Consider the following 25139-nt stretch of genomic DNA (forward strand, 5'->3'; position numbering starts at 1 on the left):
AATGGTGAAGACTTCTTACCACTGACACCTTTCCAAAATTGCTTAGTATTTTTGTTTGAGAGATTTTCAGCAAGGGCGTCAGTTCGCATTTGATTTTCACTTTTCTTACAAATCTTCAAAATATATTTAAACTTGGCACGGGTTTTCCTCATTATTTCAAAAATTGGACCATGGCGAGGACTGCCATTATCCCTCCACAAGATAAATGCATCCCGAGCAATTAAGTGATACTCCTTTACATAGTGATTCCAACCCGGAACATTCTTATTGATATAATGTGTTTGCTTTGATGAAATACACTGAGACGCTGCAGATGTTAGGGCATCAACAATATTGTCATAAAGCTTATTTATAGAATTCAAGTGAGAGGAATGTTTACATGTGCAATCACGACAAGAGAGTGCTCCAGCATCGAAGCTGATAGTTCTCAAATAATGTTCTGACAAATCATGATAATTCTGTACGGAAGTTTTATCAATACAAGACCAGTCGATCTTATTGAAAGTTGAGCTATTTTGGGCACAATACTGAAAGTCATAATTCTGAAGGGAATCAAGATATCATACAACACTTAAAGGGAAGTGGTCTGACCCGATATAATCATGTAAAATATTAACATCGCGAATACATGAATGTGCAGCAGGAGTTGAAATGCAGTGGTCAAGCCATGATGTAGTGTGATGGGCTTCACCATAGTACGTGAAATTGTGGTGATTGTTTATATCAAGGAAACTGATATCAGAACAGATGTAATTATTGTCTGTACAAAAACTAGTAATTTCTTTACCAAATTCAGAGTTACTTCTAATGTCGGCATTCCAGTCCCCAATGACCATAACACTATTAGTTTGAGCATTATCAATGCAGTGGCGAACTTTCTGCAGATATTCAAGAAACTCGTGGTAATTATCTCTATTATGAAATGGCACATATACATTTATGATGGTCAGAATACCACCGGAATGCTTAATTTCAAGGCCAATAATACGGCTATCATCATAACGTTTAACATTAACATCAACAAGGGATTTTCTCCACATGACGGCCACTCCCCCATATGGACGACCAATCCGAATACCTGCCTCATCATCCATCGACGTCTCACCAACTGCATAAAAATTGTCACTAATATGTGATAACAGGTTAAGCTCCGATTGCGTCAGCCAATGTTCTTGAAGACAACAGATATCACAATCTTTGCACAGTTCCTTTTTAGTCTCAATAGACGATTTCATTCCACGACAGTTGTAAGATGTAATATTTAAAGTCATGAAAGTTGCTGATTCTTTCTAGCAGGATAGAATTTCCTCACTATAACACCCGACGGCCAGACGTTTGGTGTCAATATGTTTTTGCAATGTTCGGAAGTCGTAATCACCTTAAAGGATTAATATGATTCATATTTGGTTAGTATCGGAACAGTTTTTACACAAAAGCCAAGCTTTTTAAGGTGTGACGTTACATCATTTTCGGTCGTTTGTGGAGAAAGTCGACTAACATATATTTCGGCAGGCCTTATAAAAAGGCATTTCTGGGTTGTTGTTTTTCTTTTGTTTTGTTTTGTCTCTTGGGTTTTGTTTTACATGTACTGCCAAAAGGTTTGCAATTGTATTACCGTTGACTACAGCCAGGCATCGTTTCAGCATAGGCTCCATGTGAGAAAACGGAGCTAAAAGACTATAAACACCATACTATAGCGGGGTGCTACTTAGGGTCCAGCCAATCAGATTTGAAAGCCCGCCTCTCCCCACAACAGCGATGCCTCAGCCAGGGTCCTGCGGGAGACTGTTTGCTTGTCATTTACATGTCGCATGTGGCTTTCAAAGTGCTGCTATACATGCTGCACGTTATGTTCTCGTATACAGTGAACAGTACAAAGACAACAAATTTATCCGATGTCATTTACAACTGTCAGTTAAAAACTTTGGAAGTTGATGCGTGTATAATAATCGCAATCATACCAATCCATAATCCAATGACAGTAGGTCGGAATTCGGAAGACAATAGTTGTAAATATAGACACAAAACAGCACAGAACAGACAGTAAATTGACGGTACACAAACAAAGTCACATTCATGAAAGAAAGATATATGGACCTCTGGCCAGAAGACCAAGAAGTGATGTCAGGTGTTTCGAAAATAGTAAGCGCATCCTGCCCCACATGTGGCACCCGCCATATATCAATCTATAAGTCAGATAGGTAGTGGTCACTAAATAAGGCCCAATGTCACCGATGCCATCAGTGATCATTTGTCGAAGTGAGATATTGTATTTATCTACCAGCTTGCGATACCTGCCAAAAAAGCGTTTGAATGTAGAGACAAATCTTGCTCTGGTGTAACCTTGATTTAATAGTTTGTAAGAGAGATGGCCATGTCTCTCTACAAAATCACCATATGAACTGCATGCTCTAGCATATCGAATAAGATGGGAAATGTATACCCCATAAGCTGGTGAGAGTGGAATATTACTTATGAGGTGTGGAAAATTGATGATACTAAAGTTGAAATCATCTCTCTTGTCATATAGCTATAGAAAGGTGACCATTAGAGTCAAATTCAAGTAAAATGTCCAGATATGAAGCAGAAAAGGCCGTTTCTGTAGTTTCTTTAATCTCCAATTCTGGAGGATAAATCATAGCGAGATATTTACTGAATTCAGAGTTATCATAGAAATAACATCGTCTATGTATCTATATGTTAGATAGAAAGTTCGAGCTACAGAGACCTTTTTCTGTTTAATTAAGTTCTGGATAAATTCTGCCTCATATGAGAACAGAAATAAGTCTGCAAGCAAGGGAGCACAGTTAGTGTCCATAGGAATTCCTATACACTGTTAAAAATGTGCCCTCCAAATTCTACAAATATGTTGTCGATGAGGAAATCAAGCATACTGATAATGTCTTTCTCGGTATAAAACACTTTAGCATTAGTAGCATTTTTAACAAAATATGTAGAATTATACCCTAATACTACATATTTGTAACGGCGTGAACCGTTTTTGTAGAAAAATGCTTGGTTGATGATGTTTTTCAAGCGTTCTTTCAATTTATTATGTGGTATTGTGGTATACAATGTGGAAAAATCGAAAGTTTTAATAGATGTTATTTTTGAAACAGATCTTGATTTCAAATTTTCCAAGAGTTCCTTCGAATTTTTTAATATCCACATTTGATTTATACCACTCCGAGAAAAGACAACATCACAGTATGCTTGAAGTCCCCGTTTAACAGTACAAAGAACAGAAGTCAGTATCTTCGATAACTCTGTAGTTGAACATTTTGAAGATCCTGCGATAAACCTAGCTTTGTAAGGTGTTTTGTGGAGCTTTGGTATCCAGTATAAGCTAGGCAACTTATTATGGTCATCCTTTATTGTAACATTAAAATTATCCATGAATGACTGACTTATGATTTGCACTGAACAGAAGTTTCCCCATTGCCCATGCGTGAATACAAATCACGCTCGAATCCGATCTGCTCCTGTCGACGCTCGCTGTCAATTACTCTGCTTCCACAGCCTGAAGAGAATTACCTCTACTGATCTTCCATGTGGCGTACGCATAAATATTTATTGTCGACTTTTATAGAACCCCACAAGCCTGTTCAAAGCGTGGCAATGGAGGTAAAAACACTCAAACGGGCAACGTGCAATAAAAGGATGAGCTGTAACTTTTAATGATGTTTATTCATATATTTTTTTATTTTTATATCTACTACAATTTTGTCTCCCCTAGCATGTTGAGATGCACAGTGTGGAGCTGGCCAACTAAGCCTGTACATGACCTCACTATTATCGTTGATAAGGAAATACAGTCCAGGCAAGAATTCAAACTTAAACACTTATACTCCATTTTACATTGTATTGAATCTGTGATGGCAAATTATACAGTAGGTGTTTAAGCTTGCTTTGTGTAGTCAAGAAAATGTAGTCGACACAAAAATAATTAGTTTTTCACATCAAGAAAACATTTCACACAACAGTGCAGTTCTCGCTGCTAGTATTTTAATCAATTTACAACTATTTCTAAAACATGTCTTTTTCCAGAGCAATTTCACACTTTCGATGGCAGTTGTATTTAACATGTAGCAGCCCAGAGAGCTAATGAGAGTTTCTTACTGAGTACTGTATTCAAATTGTTTTGCTATAAATATGAGATGATTGTAAATTACTGCAACAAGTCTCCAAAGACAGATCATCTGCAATAATGGACACATAAGTCCTTATCGATAGGAAATCAATATTTACCTCCACATTACGCCTGTTCTTCATTTTTCATTCTTCTCTGTGTGCTGTTTTTTTTTTTTTTTGTTTTTTTGTGTGTGTGTGTGTGTGTGTGTGTGTGTGTACTAGTACTATCGAGCCATGTAGTAAGGAATTCACGTACTTATCGAGACCAGACTTGCGTAATAAAGCCAAAAGCCCTGGCTTTATAATGTTAGCCTTCCAATGGCCTAAGAACTGCCTAAATAGTGCTTACTAACGTTTTTATCGACTGGCCTCATTTTTCTACGCACCGGGAAAATGAGTGTGAAATTTTGTGTGTGAGGTGCGTGCCTCGCCAGGATCTACGCACCCGTAGTTTGCCTGAACGAGCGCCACCATTCGACAACGGTGATGTCAATACGTCCGCCATATTGCTATACTGCTTGCAAGCGTACAGTTCGACACGTCTGGGATCTGCCTCTCCTGCGCTGTGTGGTGTGCTTGTTGGACACGTCGTAGGTCCAAAGAGCTTCTTTCGTTACAGGTTAGTACAACCATCATATTTACTTGAACTAATGTTGTAAATTTCGCCGATTTTGCTTTTTTAATTAAATATGTGCCACCAGCTCTCAACCAGCGATCGATGACTCCTGACCAGCGCGATCAAGTTTAGTAGGGGTACAATTTCGGTGAACAATTTTGTCAGAAAAATAACTGAGTTTATCTCATTTTTGTCCGTTATAGCAAAGTTTGATACCTGATGTGTATGTCTATATACGAGGAACTGCTCGATGTTGCATGGTCATCATTTGAGCACAGTTCTGTGACAGAACTAGCTTCTAAATATAGGACAATGCGCGCGACATTGGCACTTTGCATCAAAATGCAGACAACTTTGCTTCGGTTCATTCTGCGGCTATGTCTCAACTTGATGCAGGAGTTGCAAGCATTTTATATGCTTGCTTGCAGTGTTAATGTCGTCGGTTTCGATAGACACCAAGCCCAGTTTTCAACATTGTCATATTGCCAGTACAGTCTGAGTGTTTTGTCTAAATTTGCAGACAAATGCCGATTTGTATGTGGTCGATGTATACTCTGACTTAAGCAATTACCATGTTGGACTAAATCACATTTATTTCTATGCAATACACTGTACAACTCAACAGATTTTGAAACTAAAGTTGAACAGTATTTACAGGGGTTTCGTTAAAAGCCGGCCACCGGTCATACGGCCGCCTGTTATTACCTGAAAATCGTGTAATTGTTGTGCTTCCTACAGAAATGAATAGCTAGTAACAAACAGCATGTTGCCAAAAGTTTACAATGATCTGTATCCTTAATGCTGAATTACTTGTTTTTCAACACTTTTGGGGTGTTTTCAACGAAAATTTTGTGTTCATTCGTTCGCATTTGTCGATCGCGCAATGCCTCGCTAAGCTTGAAGATGTAGGTACCGATAGTACCGCACGGAATCACAGGCGCTCCTTAGCTGGGTCGTCTGCCAAGTAGATCGATTTTCGGATCGATCTATTGATCCCGTAGTCGATATGCCCGCCACTGCAACCTAAATAGGTTAACCTAATTAGGTTGCAGTGGCGGGCATATCGACTACGGGATCAATAGATCGATCCGAAAATCGATCTACTTAGCAGACGACCCAGCTAAGGAGCGCCTGTGCATGGAAAACGTCAATACAACGTACACAGCTGGTTGGAGGTTAGAGGTCATTGAGCTTGTGCCATAACGCAACATTGCGTTGGCCATGAGATGTGAGTGAAGTGATTCATTGGGTCGAAATGGAGAAATACAGACGGGTTGATGACGAAAGGTACAGTTTATGGCAATTTCTCAGATCATATTGATACTTATGCGGCGTTTTATGAATATTTATCAGGAAATGTTTCTTCTGAATGCATCAGCATTCGCCCCTACAGCGATCCACCAGCCTCGGGTTGTAAAATGTAAACAACACCTTGGCATTGGTGGTCGACGTTCGCTCTCGGATTTTAATGATTTTCTTTATGTTTGACTTGCCTTAACTCCGTGGGCATATAAATTTCAAAACTGAATAAATGAAGGTGTAAACTTCAGCAGACTGTGACGTTTAGCGGTTGGCTGTAGCACAGTCGTCATACACGGCAATGCAGGAAGTCCGGAAATGGAATAAACCGGCCATGGCTGCTATAGCCTGCACCTATCACTAAAGTTCGAAGACTGCTTTCCTGCACCAAAAGCCGCAATAATTCATTCAAAAACCCCCGTATCGATGGCTTCCAATACATCTCTAAATTCATATCTTGTATGCTTTTTGTGTTGAAGACGATGCATTTTTGAGTGTGGTTTCCAAAAAACGAACACTTTCATAAAACGAACACTTTTTTACAACAGCTGCCGTTGATGATTTTAAAGTAGATCCAGGCTGTCTAATGTTGGTCCCTGATCCTTTGAAAAATGTAAATAAAGTAGAAATGCGGAGCGACTGAGGGCTAGTGTACTAGGGTCAAAGTCAAAATTCATAGAAATTTTCATTCTGTTCTACCAACAATCACTTGAAATGACTATTTTCAGTGGTGAACCATAGAGGAAAACTGCATCAATGTTGACACCAAGTTTTCGGAGGTCACACTAGTGCTGCAAAGCTGTAAGTCTTACATTCCTCTCACAGTTTATTGCTAGGAGTATCCAGAAACAATATATTATCCTCAGAGATAGATATAGCAGTTATCTAGTAGTACACATCTTGTCTGTTCAATCACAGTCCCTCCACTTTGGTTTAATGTCAGTCCTTCAACCCCACTCCAATCTACCCAAGTGAGGCGTTCCTTTGGATAGACAATGTCTCTCTTTGTTTTACTGTTTACTGCTATGATTATTGTGATTAAGTCTGCAAATGTTGCATAACATCTCATTGTACAAAACTCTGACAAAACTTCATAAGTTCAAAAAATGCAATAATTGTCATGTTATCAGCAGTAATTGTCATTTCTTGATTACTCAGTTTGTAATTCTGTCAAAACTTACAGTCAGTCAGTCACTCATGCACTCATTTCAAGTTGTGAAAATACTGAAAATTTTTCTAGTGGATTTTACTGGGCATCCAACATAGACCAACGTAACACGAGTAGCAGCATAGTGGAATGGTTCCAGAACAAGATGTCAGCCCACTATTCACCCCTATGGACCCTGACCTCCACAAGAATTACACTCTGACAATGACAATTATTTTTGACCACCAGAATTTTGCAATTGACCACCAAAATTTGAATCTGGTGGTCAAACTTGACCACCAAACAAAAAATAAATTTCGAACCCTGTTTGTAGATGATCATAATGACATATTTCTGTAAGCAATGCTTGAAATAAAACTTGTAACTTACCGTTTGTGGTTGATGAACTGTTTTGTCCAGTTTGTAAAAAGCTAATTTGGAACCGTGTATTGGTGGGTGAGGGGTGGGGGTACGTACCAAACATCCACATGTTTGCTGGTTGGTATGGCTTGGCCCCTGTAATTTTCATATGGCCCCCTGTTTCAAAACTTAGTGAAACCCCTGCATTGTCTTTTGCAAAATCTTTTTTAACATCACCATGATTGCTATAATACAAGAGGTCCAATTGATGGCTTTAAAATATTGGTTTCACAAAGTCTGTTGTTGAAAGGGGTATTGACATTGAAATTGACAGTTTATAGAGCTCAGCTGATAGATAGCACACAGCCATCTGTGTTTATACAAGAGATGAAGTATACCGGTATGTTCACTGCGGCCCAGCAGCGCCCTGTTTTGTCCAATGCTTCGTGGAGCGCGGTATACCTATATTGGGGTCATGACTGAGGTCATTTACCGTAGTTACTGTAAATCAATATGGCAGCGCCCATGTTAGTCATCGCTACAGCTGTCAAGCGTAAGCTACGCAACGCAAAGTTTGAGCTTATGAGAAGCAAGGGCGATTTCCATTGTGACCTACCGGTACATGGCCTTTTCGATGAACTAGATGCCAATGTTGACCCTGCAATCAAGAAACATGATAAAATCACAGCTGACAAGGTAAAGCTCCGCCAGATAGAGGTGTACCCAATATTTGAGTGTGAAATGAGACATTGGCGATCAGCAGTGACCCAGAAATTGAAACCCTCTTGCTCAATGCGGAATCCATGGAAGGGAACCTTTACAGAAATATCCCAGCAGAAGTGTTTGAGCTCATTCGGCTGTATTCAACCCGCAATTCAATGCGCATTGAAGAGTCTGAAACACCGTGTACAGTAACTCTGAAATTTACCTGGTTGAACAAAGTCAACTATCCTTGGCCGTGGAGCCCGCTACGAAAATCAGCAGCTGTTACTGAGGTCAGTAAAGGTTCAGTGTATGGAAGTTATCTGTACCGATGACAAGCCCATGATCGTGCGGTATAGGAAGACATCAGAAACAGCGACGATCAACTTCCACTATGGCTGTTGGAACAAACATGGGGTTCCTCAACATGTTTGAATGGTGAGATGTCCTGGAGAAATTTTGAACTGCTGAGGTTTGACGTTCTTGTTCAAGTTTTGAAATCATTTCATAGCTGTGAAGAGTTCACATTTTTTGGCCTTTTTTCAAAGCATGAAATCAGCAGATGTTTCTGCACATGTTCAATCATACAGAAATAAAAAAAAATTGATATTTCATCAAAGTTTGTGATCTTTATGACTTTGCTTGAAAGTTAACTGTGGCATACAGTAAATTACAGTCCATATTCCTTACATACAATGGTGGTTTCAGAATGAAAGGCATCCTAAATATTAACAAGATAACTTGTCAATAAAAAACACTACATGCATTTATTTCTTAACCATTGGTCAAACATGTATTCGAGTATCACCTCTTTGAAAGCTCTGCTGCAATGTTCAACTCAGCAAATGAAGTGAACTTTTGCAGTCCCATGAAGAAATTTTTTTTACACTAAATTTTACAAATTCAGACTTTACAATTCCATTAAAATGCGGCCAAAATATTAAAATTACATTACTTCAAAAACCTTTGGATATAGGCTCAGCAGTGATTGTGAAACTAAATTATGATCTCACGTAATTCTAAAAAATTGAAATTCTTTTATATATTTATCAAAGCACAAAGATCATTCTCAGACAAAAACTGAATTCAATCTTACACTTAACTGTTTAAAAATTTCATTCTCAGCTGTTTATGATTTTCTAATAATCCTACAAAATGTTTAACAATTAGCTTCTAACTTATATAGGCAAAACTTATCAACATCTTTGTATACCTATTATATCCATTCAAATTTACACTGTGAAGGCATGCACAATTTTGCATCCAAAGCTCATCACTTCAATGTATTTTCAGAATTTTACTTATTTTCCCACTCACTGCAGACCGTTTAATTTCCCCATAAATTTGCTGCTGCAAATTTCACAAGATTCAGAGGAACACTGCTTCTCATTGCCACAAAAACAGTAACTCGGGTCATCATAATATCTGTCTGGAATATATTTGGCATTCTCTATGGCTTTCAATCCCATATGACCCCCCCCCCCTATAATTATCAGAACAGGGGTCTTGTGTGCGTAGCCAATACAGTAGTACGTATTCATGCCTGAATATGAGAGACCATCTGTTCTGGGGTGTTGATTTACAACTGTATTCAAGTAAGCGCAAATGCTTGGCTTCTCTTCCCTCCATTGTATTAAGACCCAACCCCATATTGAACTTCCTTTGTAACCTTCTGCTTTTGCATGAAGCACTGTACTATATATATTATATATATATATATATATATATATTATATATATATATATATATATATATATATATATATATATATATATATATATATATATATATACAGTGTGTGCATGAGAGAGAGAGAGAGAGAGAGAGAGAGAGAGAGAGAGAGAGAGAGAGAGAGAGAGAGAGAGAGAATTATCTTACCTCGGGATATAAGGGTATACATATATATTATATATATATATATATATATATATATTATATATATATATATATATATATATATATATATATATATATATATATATACAGTGTGTGCATGAGAGAGAGAGAGAGAGAGAGAGAGAGAGAGAGAGAGAGAGAGAGAGAGAGAGAGAGAATATCTTACCTCGGGATCCTGCCTGAACCTGTCTGTTTTCTGACTAAGTAACACACAGCCCTGCCATGCACAGCTTACATACATACATACATACATACATACATACCGGTACATACATACATACATACATGCATACATACATACATACACACATACATACATACATACATACATACATACTAGCTCTGCATGGCAGGGCTGTGTGTTACCGGCATTATAGTGGCCTGTCAGCCTGTGGTGGGAGGCCGTATAATGCCGGTAACACACAGCCCTGCCATGCACAGCAAACATGTATACATTCATACATACATACATACATACATACTGGCTCTGCATGGCAGGGCTGTGTGTTACCGGCGTTATGTGGCCTCCCACCACAGCCTGTGGTGGGAGGCCGTATAACGACGGTAACACACAGCCCTGCCATGCACAGCAAACATACATACATACATACATGCATACATACATACATACTAGCTCTGCATGGCAGGGCTGTGTGTTACCGGCGTTATGTGGCCTCCCCGTGACCACAGCCTGTGGTGGGAGGCCGTATAACACCGGTAACACAGCCCTGCCATGCACAGCTAACATATATACATACATACATACATACTACATACATACATACATACATACATACCCCCGGTACATACATATTAGCTCATGACGGGACGCTTGCATCTAAAAAACAGTGCACTTTTTTGAGCTCTTTCTGCACTGATAATATGCAATCTACAGTAGTTATATCAGATATAATCAGACATTACATAACGCTTAGTCAACAACTTCAGATACCAATAGCTTCGCTGGTACTACTTTATGCCATTGCAAGGTATTGTACAGCGAAGCGGCACAAACTCAGTCTCGTGTAAACCTTGACAACAGTATTATCATTTCAGGACATCGGAATTTGTTCCTACTTTATTAATTTGAACTAAAATATGGCGTGTAGTATATTTATAGGTCCTATTCTGTGAAAATTAGGGTACAATGTTCAAAGAAGTTCAAGGCGAACGATTATCTGTATGAGTGAAGTGTGTAAGGCAAAGATGTCTGCCCTGTACACCCACTTAATTGCTATCTCTAATCACATATTGCAAACAGCTTACGAGATGGCAAATAACTTTAATTAGGAGCTCCATACCCCTTCAAACCCCTATTTCAAGTGGTGAATGTGCATTGAATATGCATTGTTTTTAGATGGAAACGTCCACTAATGTCTGCATGGCAGGGCTGTGTGTTACCGCATTATACGGCCTCCCACCAGAGGCTGTGGTGGGATGAGACATAACGACGGTAACACACAGCCCTGCCATGCACAGCATACATACATACATACATACATACATACATACATACATACATACATACATACATACTAGCTCTGCATGGCAGGGCTCACTGTGTTACCAGCGTTATGTGGCCTCCCACCACAGCCTGTGGTGGGAGGCCGTATAACGACGGTAACACACAGCCCTGCCATGCACAGCTAACATACATACATACATACATACATACATACACACATACATACATACATACATACATACATACTAGCTCTGCATAGCAGGGCTGTGTGTTACCGGCATTATGTGGCCTCCCACCACAGCCTGTGGTGGGAGGCCGTACCGGTATAACGCCGGTAACACACAGCCCTGCCATGCACAGCTAACATACATACACATACATACATACATACATACATACATACATACATACATACACACATACATACATACATACATACACATACATACATACACACATACACACACATACATACATACATACATACATACAAACATATACATACATACATACATACATACATACATATATACATACATACACATGCATGCATACATACATACATACATACATACATACATACATACATACATCGCATCCCACCACAGCCTGTGGTGGGAGGCCGTATAACGCTGGTAACACACAGCCCTGCCATGCACAGCTAACATACATACATACATACATACATACATACATACATACATACATTTAGTTGTGCATGGTAGGGCTGTGTGTTACCGGCATTATGTGCCTCCCACCACAGCCTGTGGTGGGAGGCCGTATAACGCCTGTAACACACAGCCCTGCCATGCACAGCTTACATACATACATACATACATACATACATACATACATACCCCTGGTACATACATAGTAGCTCTGCATGGCAGGGCTGTGTGTTACCGGCGTTATGTGGCCTCCCACCATAGCCTGTGGTCGGAGGTCGTATAATGCTGGTAACACACAGCCCTGCCATGCACAGCTAACATACCATACATATACATACATACATACATACATACATACATACATACATACATGTATACATACATACATACATACATACATACATACATACATACATAGTTCATCGATCAAATGCGAGGTGTTTGCCGGAAAAAGAGTCCCTGCACATACCGGTATGTCATTATCCATAATCGCTGCCATTAACATAGTATATTTCCCAGGGACACACGGCGACACGCGTATGCATGCAGGTCTGTAAGCGCATATACGCGTGGCCATTTCGACGCGAGCACAGTAATCAAGATATGAAAATTCTTTCAGGTTAAGTTTTTTTATTTCTCTATTTAATGGCGAAATTTTAGTGTCCTTGAGTTCATTTGGGAATTTAAAACAACTGTTGGTTTCAGAATTTTGAATTCGGCACTCGCGTTATAAAAACAACCATCTTTTCTACAGTTGGTGAAATCGATGTGTAATCTGCCATAGCCGTCAATGGGGTAGCAATATTCATTGACTGCACGGCGAAAACGGAAATTTCAGCCTGACTTGATTTCAACAAAAGTTATCAATAGTGATTGAAATTATAGTTGTAAGGATCAGAAATTATCAAACAACAATCGTATGATTTTAAAATTTTGAATCATGGCATAAAACTATCAATTTTAAACGGTTTTCTTGGGAAGGTGGTTGTTGCTATGAAGTTAGCGCTTGCCTGGTAACCGGCAATAGCAGTGAGAAATAGTGACATTTGGCAACCTGCCGAATCGAATATTGCCAGATTTGTCAAGGGAAAGTACATGTAGTTAACAAACTCTTTGAAGTATCAATGTAAATATACATACCTGGCTTCAATAATTATAAACACTCACAACAATCGGAGTCGTTTTGCTTCCGCTGCACGACAAGTGTGGCCTAATTAATATTCATGAGCCAGAAAATAGGGGGATGTTTACATTGGACAAAGAGGGTGCCTCCTGGGCCAACGTGGCTCCTTCTAACTTGAAGTTTATTTTTGGAAGAATATTTCTGTGAAATCCATCAAGAAATGTAAATACTCAAAACTCCTTGGTTTAGATATGCTTTGTTTCAAATTGAAGTAAATTTGTGTGATTGTATTTTTGGGTCATTTTCTCCCATTTTGAGCAAACATCTCTGAATCCTATTGACTGATTTTTAATGCAGTTCACCATGGGCTATGTGACCCAGTGCCACAGTTATTATACAACAACTCTGATCATATGGGAGTGACACCGTCTTATTGGCGGTATTTTTAAATGTCCTCTAGGGGAGGCTGTTACCCAATACAGTCATTTCCACCAACTTTGAATCATAGGGTTTCCGTAAAATCATAAAAAACGAATGCTTTTGCTGGGCTTCTTAAACGTCCTGTAAAATTGAATCATGGGAAAAATGGCTCCATTGAGCATGTCACAGGTCTAAACCATTATATAATCTTGCAGGTAAAAACACTGAAGACCTTGTGACAGTTCAATGACCAAATGCCAAAGGAAAAAAACTAAAGACACAGGTCCTATTAACTGTAATGTGTATTAAGCGGACCCTCAATGCAAACAAAAGATATACAAATACACAGTGTTCAGCTTGTGAATTCAAAGTGTATGTGTGTAGAATGCATTGTTACTGTTTACATTTTAATTTTAGTCCGGACTAAAATTTATTTATCAATAACAATGTTCATTATACACATATGAGCTGTGCTGATAAGCTATATAGTGGACATTTCTACATGATTTATACGTTTAACAATAAACTAGTTCAGTAAATACCGGTATACAGAACAAAAATGCTGAAAATCACCAAAAGTTATAGCTACTGTGGCTGTAAATCTGTTTCATGGCTGAAAGGCATTTCTTTTGCCAAAAAAATAGCACTGTGTCTGACCGTTCACCAATGTGCAGTTTTCTGGGTACAGAAACAATGTGAGTTATAAGTTGGTTTCCTTGGATTCTCTGACAAAATGTAAGCACCACACTAGCCTTTTTGGAAGAATCTGAATAGAATGATATCATCCAGGGCTCCAATAATGTACAAAGTTTAATAGAGAAGTATTGTTGTGATGAATGCTGTATATTTACCTGAGATATCTCCCCGATATGGATGGGGATAATTACAGTCACCAGAAACTTCATTTGGACAATCTCACATCTGATAGAATTACATGTGTTGTGAATTTGAATAATTCTGTGTATGTTGTAGTCTATTCAGTTTCTGTTTTTCCAACCACGCTAATTCAGCTACCCACTTAGGCCAGTACTTTCTCACTGATTTTGCTTTTTTCTCGGGAAGGCTATTCGCAACCTTCCTGTGCAGGTTGACAGTGTAGACACTGTATTGGATGATGTCTCCTTGTCTGAATCCAGTGTAGTTATCATCCGGTTATTACAATTTGTCATCCCGATACTCCGTTCAGAATTAAGGTATGTATAAATGTTTAATTTGATTGTGTTAATTAATGAGTACAATGAAATGAAGGTAAAGTGATATCTTAAAAAAACTCGCATGATTTAGTTAGATCAAAATTTTTTGAATAACACATGTTTGTTAAAAGGTATAATTTTATGTCATTGTTGTGAATAATAGTAGTGACAACTACAGCGACACATAAATAATATTTCTATCCTGGAGTTTCCTCATATAATTAAACAACTAACAGTTATATGTATAAAAACACCATGTAGGGTTTAGGGTTAATTGAATATGTATGTAGGCCTGGTGTGATGTTCAGTACTGTATGGTCACACACATCTTGACTTACACAGCATATAGAGATAATGAGATTTGTGTAGGCCTGGTGTGATGTCCTATGTGGACACACATTTTGACCCCCACATTAAACATGTAGAGATTAAATTAGATTTGCGTAGGCCAGGTGTGATGTCCTATGTGGATACACATCTTGATTACACAGTATACATGTTCAGATAATTAATAATATTGTGTAGGCCAGGTGTGATGTCCAATGTGGACACACATCTTGATTACACAATAAACATGAAAGATAATTAATGTTGTGAAGGTTAAGTGTGATGTCCTGTGTGGCCACACATCTTGACCCTCACATTAAACATGTAGAGATTAAATTAGATTTGTGTAGGCCAGGTGTGATGTCCTATGTGGATACACATCTTGATAACACAGTATACATGTACAGATAATAAATAATATTGTGTAGGCCAGGTGTGACGTCCTATGTTGAAACACATCTTTACTCACATAATAAACATGTATAGATACTTAATATAATGCTGTGTAGGCCAGGTGTGATGTCCTATGTGGACACACATCTTGACTCACACAATTAATAAACATGTAAAAATAGTTAATGTTGTAGGCTAGGTGTGATTTCCTATGTAGACACACATCTTGATTACACAGTTACCATAATTGATGTTGTGTAGGCGTGGTGTGACTTCCTATGTGGACACCCCTTTACTAACATTATAAACATATAGATATAACTACATTTGTGTGTAGGCCTGGTGTGATGTCCTTTGTGGTCACACATTTTGACTCGCACTGTAAACATGTACGCATTCCTTTGTGTTAGCCAGGTGTGATGTCCTATGTGGACACACATCTTGATTCACACAGTAAACATGTATCTAGAAAATTACATTTGTGTAGGCCTGGTGTGATGTTCTATGTCGATACACACATTTTACTCACACAATAAACAGTTTACAGATGGTCAGATTTGTGTAGGCTTGAGTTGATATCCTATAACCATGACTGCACATTCAAAATACAGGACAGCTGGAGAGATTGTAGTGTTCATTTAGATAGTTGTGTCAATAAGTGCATATATGAGAGACCATGACTGCATATTCAAAATATGGGATAGTGGAGTGATTGTCGTGTGCATGTGGATAGTCATGTCAATAAGTGTAGATGAGAGACCATGACTGTACATTCAAAATATGGGATAGTGGAGTGATTGTTGTGTGCATGTAGATAGTTATGTCGATAAGTGTAGATGAGAGACCATTACTGTACATTCAAAATATGGGATAGTGGAGTGATTGTTGTGTGCAGGTTGATAGTTATGTCTCATAAGTGTAGATGGAGAGACCATTACTGTACATTTAAAAATGGGATAGTGGAGTGATTGTTGTGTGCATGCAGATAGTTATGTCAATAAATGTAGTTGAGAGACCATTACTGTACATTCAAATTATTGGATAGTTGAGAGATTGTAGTTTTGTCAATAAATGTAGTTTAGGGACCATTACTGTAAATTCAAAATATGGGATAGTGGAGAGATTGTCGTGTGCATGTAGATAGTTATTTCAATAAGTTTAGATGAGAGACAATTACTGTACATTCAAAATATGGGATAGTGGAGTGATTGTTGTGTGCATGTAGATAGTTGTGTCAATAAGTGTAGATGAGAGACCATGACTGTACATTCAAAATATGGGATAGTGGAGAGATTGTAGTGTGTATGTGGATAGTTCTTTCAATAAGTGTAGATGAGAGACCATATCAGCACATGCAAAATATCCGATAGTGGAGTGATTGTAGTGTGCATATAGATAGTTATTTAATAAGTGTAGATGAGAGACCATGACTGTACATTCTAAATATTGGATAGTTAGATTGATTGTTGTGTACATGTAGACAGTTATGTCAATAAGTTTAGATAAGGGACCATGACTGTACATTCAAAATATGAGATAGTTGGATAGATTGTAACGTGCATGTGGATAGTCATGTCAATAAGTGTAGATGAGAGACCATGACTGTATGTTCCAAATATTAGTTAGTTGGATAGATTGTAGCGTGTATATGGATAGTTATGTCAATGAGTGTAGATGAGGGACCATGACTGCACATTCAAACTATGGTATAGTTGGGGTGATTGTCATGAGTATGTGGATAGTTATTGTCAATAAGTGTAGATGAGAGACCATGACTGTACATTCAAAATATGGGATAATGGAGCGATTGTTGTGTACATGTAGTACATGTAATAGTGTCATAAGTGTAGTTGAGAGACCATTACTTGACATTTAAAAATGGGATAGTGAAGTGATTGTTGTGTGCGTAAAATATAGTTATGTCAATAAGTGTAGATGAGAGACCATGACTGCACATTCAAAATATTGGATAGTGGGATGATTGTTGTGTCAATAAGTGTAGATGAGAGACCATGACTGTACATTCAAAATATTAGATAGTGGAGTGATTGTTGTGTGCATGTAGATAGTTATGTCAATAAGTGTAGATACTGTACATTTAAAATATGGATAGTGAAGTGATTGTTTAGTGCATGAAGATAGTTGTGTCAATAAGTGTAGTTGAGAGACCATTACTGAACATTCAAAATATGGGATAGTGGAGTGATTGTTGTGAAGATGTAGATAGTTGTGTCAATAAGTGTAGATGAGAGACCATGACTGTACATACAAAATATGGGAACGTTGGAGTGATGTACCGGTAGTGTGTATGTATATAGTTTTGTCAATAATTGTAGATGAGAGACCATGACTGTACATTCAAAATATTAGATAATTGGATAGATTGTAACGTGCATGTGGATAGTCATGTCAATAAGTGTAGATCTACTAGATGAGAGACTGTGACTGTACATTCAAAATATTAGATAGTTGGATAGATTGTAGCCAGTATGTGGATAGTTATGTCAATAAGTGTAGATGAGGGACCATGACTGCACATTCAAACTATGGGGTAGTTGGAGTGATTGTCGTGTGTAGGTGGATAATTATGTCAATAAGTGTAGATGGAGAGACCATGACTGCACATTCAAAATATTGGATTATGGAGTGATTGTTGTATGCATGTAGATAGTTATGTCAATAAGTGTAGATGAGAGACCATTACTGTACATTCAAAATATGGGATAGTGGAGTGATTGTTGTGTAGGTGTAGATAGTTGTGTCAATAAGTGTAGATGAGAGACCATGACTGTACATACAAAATATGGGATTGTTGGAGTGATGTACCGGTAGTGTGTATGTATATAGTTTTTTCAATAATTGTAGATGAGAGACCATGACTGTACATTCAAAATATGGGATAGTGGAAAGATTGTAGTATGTAGGTGGATAGTTATTTCATAAGTGTAGATGAGTGCATATCAGCACATGCAAAATATCTGATAGTGGAATGATTGTAGTGTGCATGTAGATAGTTATTTAATAAGTGTAGATGAGAGACAATGACTGTACATTCAAAATATGGTATAGTCTGATTGTTGTGTGATGTAGACAGTTATGTCAATAAGTTTAGATAAGGGACCATGACTGTACTTTCAAAATATTAGATAGTTGGATAGATTATAGTGTGTATGTAGATAGTTGTATCAATAAGTGTAGATGAGAGACCATGACTGTAAATTCAAAATATGGGATAGTGGAGTGATTGTCGTGTGCATGTAGATAGTTATTTAATTAGTGTAGATGAGAAACCATGACTGTTCATTCAAAATATGGGATAGTGGAGTGATTGTTGTGTGCATGTAGACAGTTATGTCAATAAGTGTAGATGAGGGACCATGACTGCACATTCAAAATATTAGATAGTTGGATAGATTATAGTGTGTATGTAGATAGCTATGTCTCATAAGTGTAGTTGAGAGACCATGACTGCACATTCAAAGTATGGGATGGTTGAGTGATTGTAGTGTGCATGTAGATAGTTATGTCATTAAGTGTAGATGAGAGACCATGACTGTACTTTCAAAATATTAGATAGTTGGATAGATTGTAGTGTGTATGTAGATAGTTATGTCAATAAGTGTAGGTGAGAGACCATGACTGTAAATTCAAAATATAGGATAGTGGAGTGATTGTCGTGTGCATGTAGATAGTTATTTAATAAGTGTAGATGAGAGACCATGACTGTTCATTCAAAATATGGGATAGTGGAGTGATTGTTGGGTGCATGTAGACAGTTATGTCAATAAGTGTAGATGAGGGACCATGACTGTACATTCAAAATATAAGATAGTTGGATAAATTATAGTGTGTATGTAGATAGTTATATCTCATAAGTGTAGTTGGGAGACCATGACTGCACATTCAAAATATGGGATAGTGGAGTGATTGTTGTGGCATGTAGACAGTTATTTCAATAAGTTTAGATAAGGGACCATGACTGTACATTCAAAATATTAGATAGTTGGATAGATTGTAACGTGCATGTGGATAGTCCTGTCAATAAATGTAGATCTACTAGATGAGAGACCGTGACTGTACATTCAAAATATTCGATAGTTGGATAGATTGTAGCCAGTATGTGGATAGTTATGTCAATAAGTGTAGATGAGAGACCATGACTGCACATTCTAACTATGGGATAGTTGGAGTGATTGTCGTGTGTAGGTGGATAATTATGTCAATAAGTGTAGATGGAGAGACCATGACTGCACATTCAAACTATTGGATTATAGAGTGATTGTTGGGTGCATGTAGATAGTTATGTCAATAAGTGTAGATGAGAGACCATGACTGCACATTCAAAATATTGGATAGTGGAGTGATTGTTGTGTGCATGTAGATGGTTATGTCAATAAGTGTAGATGAGAGACCATGACTGCACATTCAAAATATTGGATAGTGGAGTGATTGTTGTGTGCATGTAGACAGTTATGTCAATAAGTGTAGATGAGGGACCATGACTGTACATTCAAAATATAAGATAGTTGGATAAATTATAGTGTGTATGTAGATAGTTATATCTCATAAGTGTAGTTGGGAGACCATGACTGCACATTCAAAATATGGGATAGTTGAGTGATTGTTGTGTGCATGTAGACAGTTATTTCAATAAGTTTAGATAAGGGACCATGACTGTACATTCAAAATATTAGATAGTTGGATAGATTGTAACGTGCATGTGGATAGTCCTGTCAATAAATGTAGATCTACTAGATGAGAGACCGTGACTGTACATTCAAAATATTCGATAGTTGGATAGATTGTAGCCAGTATGTGGATAGTTATGTCAATAAGTGTAGATGAGGGACCATGACTGCACATTCTAACTATGGGATAGTTGGAGTGATTGTCGTGTGTAGGTGGATAATTATGTCAATAAGTGTAGATGGAGAGACCATGACTGCACATTCAAACTATTGGATTATGGAGTGATTGTTGGGTGCATGTAGATAGTTATGTCAATAAGTGTAGATGAGAGACCATGACTGCACATTCAAAATATTGGATAGTGGAGTGATTGTTGTGTGCATGTAGATAGTTATGTCAATAAGTGTAGATGAGAGACCATGACTGCACATTCAAAATATGGGATAGTGGAGTGATTGTCGTGTGCATGTAGATAGTTATGTCAACAAGTGTAGATGAGAGACCATGACTGCCATTTAAAATATGGGATAGTGGAGTGATTTTCGTGTGCATGTAGATAGTTATGTCAATAAGTGTAGATGAGAGACCATGACTGTACATTCAAAATATGGGATAGTGGAGTGATTGTTGTGTGCATGTAGATAGTTAGGTCAATAAGTGTAGATGAGAGACCATGACTGTACATTCAAAATATGGGATAGCCGAGTGATTGTTGTGTGCATGTAGACAGTTATTTCAATAAGTTTAGATAAGGGACCATGACTGTACATTCAAAATATTAGATAGTTGGATAGATTGTAACGTGCATGTGGATAGTCCTGTCAATAAATGTAGATCTACTAGATGAGAGACCGTGACTGTACATTCAAAATATTCGATAGTTGGATAGATTGTAGCCAGTATGTGGATAGTTATGTCAATAAGTGTAGATGAGAGACCATGACTGCACATTCTAACTATGGGATAGTTGGAGTGATTGTCGTGTGTAGGTGGATAATTATGTCAATAAGTGTAGATGGAGAGACCATGACTGCACATTCAAACTATTGGATTATGGAGTGATTGTTGGGTGCATGTAGATAGTTATGTCAATAAGTGTAGATGAGAGACCATGACTGCACATTCAAAATATTGGATAGTGGAGTGATTGTTGTGTGCATGTAGATAGTTATGTCAATAAGTGTAGATGAGAGACCATGACTGTACATTCAAAATATGGGATAGCCGAGTGATTGTTGTGTGCATGTAGACAGTTATTTCAATAAGTTTAGATAAGGGACCATGACTGTACATTCAAAATATTAGATAGTTGGATAGATTGTAACGTGCATGTGGATAGTCATGTCAATAAGTGTAGATCTACTAGATGAGAGACCGTGACTGTACATTCAAAATATTAGATAGTTGGATGATTGTAGCCAGTATGTTGATAGTTATGTCAATAAGTGTAGATGAGGGACCATGACTGCACATTCTAACTATGGGATAGTCGGAGTGATTGTCGTGTGTAGGTGGATAATTATGTCAATAAGTGTAGATGGAGAGACCATGACTGCACATTCAAACTATTGGATTATGGAGTGATTGTTGTGTGCATGTAGATAGTTATGTCAATAAGTGTAGATGAGAGACCATGACTGCACATTTAAAATATTGGATAGTGGAGTGATTGTTGTGTGCATGTAGATAGTTATGTCAATAAGTGTAGTTGAGAGACCATTACTGTACATTCAAAATATGGGATAGTGGAGTGATTGTTGTGTAGATGTAGATAGTTGTGTCAATAAGTGTAGATGAGAGACCATGACTGTACATACAAAATATGGGAACGTTGGAGTGATGTACCGGTAGTTTGTATGTATATAGTTTTGTCAATAATTGTAGATGAGAGACCATGACTGTACATTCAAAATATGGGATAGTGGAGAGATTGTAGCGTGTATGTCGATAGTTATTTCAATAAGTGTAGATGAGTCCATATCAGCACATGCAAAATATCTGATTGTGGAATGATTGTAGTGTGCATGTAGATAGTTATTTAATAAGTGTAGATGAGAGACAATGACTGTACATTCAAAATATGGGATAGTCTGATTGTTGTGTGATGTAGACAGTTATGTCAATAAGTTTATATAAGGGACCATGACTGTACTTTCAAAATATTAGATAGTTGGATAGATTGTAGTGTGTATGTAGATAGTTATGTCAATAAGTGTAGATGAGAGACCATGGCTGTAAATTCAAAATATGGGATAGTGGAGTGATTGTCGTGTGCATGTAGATAGTTATTTAATAAGTGTAGATGAGAGACCATGACTGTTCATTCAAAATATGGGATAGTGGAGTGATTGTGTGTGCATGTAGACAGTTATGTCAATAAGTGTAGATGAGGGACCATGACTGTACATTCACAATATTAGATAGCTATTAGATAGTTGGTTAGATTGTAGTGTGTATGTAGATAGTTATGTCTCATAAGTGTAGTTGAGAGACCATGACTGCACATTCAAAATATGGGATGGTGGAGTGATTGTAGTGTGCATGTAGATAGTTATGTCAATAAGTGTAGATGAGAGACCATGACTGTACATTCAAAATATTGGATAGTTAGATTGATTGTAGTGTGCATGTAGATACTTTTCAATAAGTGTAGATGAGAGACCATGACTGTACATTCAAAATATGGGATAGTGGAGTGATTGTCGTGTGCATGTAGATACATGTAGTTATGTCAATAAGTTTAGATGAGGGACCATGACTGTACATTCAAAATATCAGATAGTTGGATGGATTGTAGAGTGTATGTGGATAGTTAAATCAATGTGTAGATGAGAGACCATGACTGCACATTCAAAATATTAGATATTTGGATAGATTGTAGTGTGCATGTAGATAGTTATTTCAATAAGTATAGATGAGAGACCATAACTGCACATTCAAAATATGGGATAGTGGAGTGATTGTAGTGTGCATGTAGATCTATAGTTATGTCAATAAGTGTAGATAAGAGACCATGACTGTACATTCAAAGTACAGGATAGTTGGAGTGATTGTAGTACAGTATTTGCTTTACTCATGCAGTGATTTATTTTGTTTTATCAACATTATCGGTTAAGTGAGACTTGATTTTTAGATAGGTATTGTTCCATTCATCAGGCAAAAAGTCAGAGCCATTTGTTCATGCATAAATTGGCAAGTTACACTGTTTATCAGTTGCTCATCTCAGGCCCCAAGCCAAAAGTCCCATTCATTTAAAACTTGCTATATAGGTATCTAAAGATAATGTCAGTCCGATAAGAGGAAATGTTGTTGAAATTTGGATAATTGTAATTTTTGCTCAATTTTCCCTGTTTTTTGGTAAAAAAGCCTTTTTTCTCTGAAACCGCAAGTCCAAATTCCAATTCATTTGAAATGTGGTATCACAGTTCATAGGGGTGATCTCAGTCTGATTTGTCAAAATTGTTGTGAAATTTACAGCTACCCACTTAGGCCAGTACATTCTCACTGATTTTGCTTTGTTCTCGGGAAGGCTATTCGCAAGCTTTCCAGTGCAGGTTGACAGTGTAGATACTGTATTGGATGATGTCTCCTTGTCTGAATCCAGTGTAGTTATCATCCGGTTATTACAATTTGTCATCCCAATACTCCGTTCAGAATTAAGGTATGTATAATGTTTAATTTGATTGTTTAATTAATGAGTACAATGAAATGAAGGTAAAGTGATATCTTTCAAAAAATCACATGATTTTGTTAGATCAAAATTTTTTGGAATAACACATGTTTGTTAAAAGGTATAATTTTATGTCATTGTTGTGTATAAATAGTAGTGACAACTACAGCGACACATAAATAATATTTCTATCTCACTGGAGTTTCATCATGTAATTAAACAACTAACAGTTATGTGTATAAAAACACCATGTAGGGTTAATTAAATGTGTATATGTAGGCCTGGTGTGATGTTCAGTACTGTATGGTCACACTGTTTATCAGTTGCTCATCTCAGGCCCCAAGCCAAAAGTCCCATTCATTAAAAACTTGCTATGGAGGTATCTAAAGATAATGTCAGTCAGATAAGAGGAAATATTGTTGAAATTTGGATAATTGTAATTTTTGCTCAATTTTCCCTGTTTTTTGGTAAAAAAGCCTTTTTCTCTGAAACCGCAAGTCCAAATTCCAATTCATTTGAAATGTGATATCACAGTTCATAGGGGTGATCTCAGTCTGATTTGTCAAAATTGTTGTGAATTGTTGTGAAATTTACAGCTACCCACTTAGGCCAGTACATTCTCACTGATTTTGCTTTGTTCTCGGGAAGGCTATTCGCAACCTTTCCTGTGCAGGTTGACAGTGTAGATACTGTATTGGATGATGTCTCCTTGTCTGAATCCAGTGTAGTTATCATCCGGTTATTACAATTTGTCATCCCAATACTCCGTTCAGAATTAAGGTATGTATGAATGTTTAATTTGATTGTGTTAATTAATGAGTACAATGAAATGAAGGTAAAGTGATATCTTTCAAAAACTCGCATGATTTTGTTAGATCAAAATTTTTTGGAATAACACATGTTTGTTAAAAGGTATAATTTTATGTCATTGTTGTGTATAAATAGTAGTGACAACTACAGCGACACATAAATAATATTTCTATCTCACTGGAGTTTCATCATGTAATTAAACAACTAACAGTTATGTGTATAAAAACACC

At 37.4% G+C, this 25139-nt stretch overlaps 1 long non-coding RNA gene across 2 annotated transcripts in view; it reads left to right on the forward strand.

Annotated features, from left to right (window-relative positions):
* Positions 1 to 4370: 4370 nt before the first annotated feature.
* Positions 4371 to 25139, forward strand: part of LOC139130510 (uncharacterized) — a 45239-nt gene continuing 24470 nt past the window's right edge. The window contains exons 1-4 of one of the 2 annotated variants that reach the window (XR_011551886.1): positions 4371 to 4750; positions 14890 to 15020; positions 23959 to 24090; positions 24748 to 24879. This is a non-coding gene — a long non-coding RNA (uncharacterized lncRNA). Of the gene's footprint in view, positions 4751 to 5836; positions 6035 to 14889; positions 15021 to 23958; positions 24091 to 24747; positions 24880 to 25139 lie in introns of those variants that run through there. The other variant, XR_011551884.1, reaches the window with a different exon arrangement.

This window comes from Ptychodera flava, chromosome 1, assembly GCF_041260155.1.
Source record: "Ptychodera flava strain L36383 chromosome 1, AS_Pfla_20210202, whole genome shotgun sequence".
Taxonomy (NCBI): Eukaryota; Metazoa; Hemichordata; class Enteropneusta; family Ptychoderidae; genus Ptychodera; species Ptychodera flava.